Source organism: Bubalus kerabau, chromosome 17 (assembly GCF_029407905.1).
Source record: "Bubalus kerabau isolate K-KA32 ecotype Philippines breed swamp buffalo chromosome 17, PCC_UOA_SB_1v2, whole genome shotgun sequence".
In the NCBI taxonomy this organism is placed as follows: Eukaryota; Metazoa; Chordata; class Mammalia; order Artiodactyla; family Bovidae; genus Bubalus; species Bubalus kerabau.
In genome coordinates this window covers 32367533-32369954 of record NC_073640.1, presented here as the reverse complement: position 1 = coordinate 32369954, position 2422 = coordinate 32367533, and the positions used below count along the sequence as shown (strand labels likewise).

The following is a 2422-nucleotide window of genomic DNA, read 5'->3' as shown; positions in this document are numbered from 1 at the left end:
GCTCTCAGGTGGGACAAAAAAGTTGGAGAGGGACTTCCCTGGTGGTCTAGAGGTTAGGATTCTGTGCGGTCAGTACAGGGATTTCATGTTCAATTCCTGGTCAGGGCACTAGATTGTACATACTGTGCAGCATGACCAAAAAGATTAAAACTATAAATAAATAAATAATAAAAATGTGGGGGAAATAAAAAAGCTTTGAGAGCTGAAACTGGCATTTTATACTTCATGTCCACTGAGGCACTGAATGATTCCATAGGCTCTGGCCTCAGGCCAACTTCAACTTCAAACTCCAACAGCAAGCTCAGGTTATTTCCTGTGCTGCTGGCCCACCAGCTAATAGGGAGAAGTTTTCAATTAGCAATAATCATGCCTTGGATAAACTTCATTGGCTATGATACCGCCACTGTGCAAAGCTAGTGAAAGTGAAAGTGAAAGTTGCTCAGTCGTGTCCATCTCTTTGCAACCCCATTGACTATACAGTCCATGGAATTCTCCAGCCCAGCATACTGGAGTGGGCAGCTGTTCCCTTCTCCAGGGGATCTTCCCAACCCAGGGATCGAACCCAGGTCTCCAGTACTGCAGGCAGATTCTTTACCAGCTGAGCCATCAGGGAAGCCCTGATGCAAAGCTTGGCCCACCACAAATCAAACCCACCTTCCCTGGGTTTGATAGAGCAATGCACAGAATTTAAAGGAACATTTTACTTAGTAGGTTACAATAGGCTATAACTCAGAAACAGCCAGATGAAAGAGCTGCATAGGGTAAGGTATAGGGAAAGTGCGTGTGGCTTCCATGCTTTCTCTGTTGGCCAACTCTCCCCCAAATCTCTACACGTCCATCAACTCTGAAGCTCTCAGAAAGCCATGCTTTGGGGTTTTTTGCTTGTTTCTTTTTTTTTTTTAAATAGAGGCTTCATTACATAGTCATGATTGAATAAATCATCGGCCACTGGCAACTGATTCGACCTCCAGCCCCACTCCTCTCATCAGAGTTCGGGGGTAGTGGTTAAGCTCAAAGTTCCAACCCTTTGGTCACATAGTTGGGTTTTCCAGCCACCAGCCCCTACTCCTAAATTTACCTGGGTGCTTTCCAAAAGTCACACTATTAACATAACAATAGGCAGCTTTATCACTCTTAGGGCTTAGGAAATTTCAACAGTCTCAGGAGATGTGTCCATGTCAAAAACCTGGATAAAGCCCAAAAATATATTCCTATTATAAATCACAGTATCACAAGGACCTAGGTTGCAAAAGTTCAGATATGTGTCTGTGTATTGCTCTACATATAAGAAGGCAAACAAATATATGAGAAACCTAGAAATATTTGCAAGCAAGAATTTTTTTTACTCAAATTTGTTCAATGATATAGCCCTGTTACATTGAAAATTTGTTTATGGAAGATTAAGCATTTCAGTGTTAGTTGCTCAGTCATGTCCGACTCTTTGTGATCCCATGGACTGTAGCCTGTCAGGTTCCATGGGATTCTCCAGGCAAGAATACTGCAGCAGGTTGCCATTCCCTTCTCCAGGGGATCTTCCCGACCCAGGGATTGAATCTGGGTCTCCCATATTGCAAGCAGATTCTTTACTATTTGAGCCACCAGGGAAGCCCAATTATGTCCTCTAAAATGGCAAGAAGAAATCAATCATTTTGAATATTTTATATAAATGGGCTTGCCTAAAAATATATACTGCATGGGTGTCTGTGTATAATATGTAATTAATAAGGTTCATTCTCACAATACAAACTGAAGATTCCAATAAAACATCATGTCCTCTTACATGAGAAATATTAAAGGGTGAGTGGCATGTAGATGGCCAGAGGACAGATAGCTGGAGAGGACAGACAGAATCTGGAATAGTCATTAAAAGTGGGATAAACAGGATTTTTGTCCCCAGTACTTCACCTTTTCCTGTATCTATGCTCTTGCTGTGTAATTTCACAATCTCTCCCTCTGAAGCCAGAATGTACTTCCCTGTCTCTTTTTGAACTTGCCAATGTGATGTTACTTAGCAAATGAATTATGAGCAGACATAGAACAAAGTGGGGCTTGGAAAGTGCCTGTTCCACTGAACTTTGGGCCTCCTGATTTCTGCTATTGCTATGAAAAGAGCTTCCCTAAATGATTCTGTCCGTTCAGTCTGGGTTACAGAGCAAGCATACAAGGACTGGAGCCACTAACGTGAGCTCAGGAGAGATGAGCTTCTGCAGCCGCACCCAGAACCATGATAGTGTATGACGGGTATTTTAAGTGATGGAGCTTTCAGGTGAATTTTTAAGCAGCAGTGTTGGAATACTTGTGTAATGACATAGATTGAGTTGGTATAACTTTTGTGAATTTATATAATAAGATGGTCTTATATGTATATCATAAAGCTTCTAAATGGGGATCTTACTGTAAATTATTGATTTTTCTATGATAC

The 2422-nt window shown here is 41.6% G+C and overlaps 1 pseudogene; it reads right to left on the bottom strand.

The window, feature by feature from the left end:
• Positions 1-260: 260 nt before the first annotated feature.
• Positions 261-415, bottom strand: LOC129632638 (uncharacterized; annotated as a pseudogene).
• Between the last annotated feature and the right edge of the window lie 2007 nt (positions 416-2422).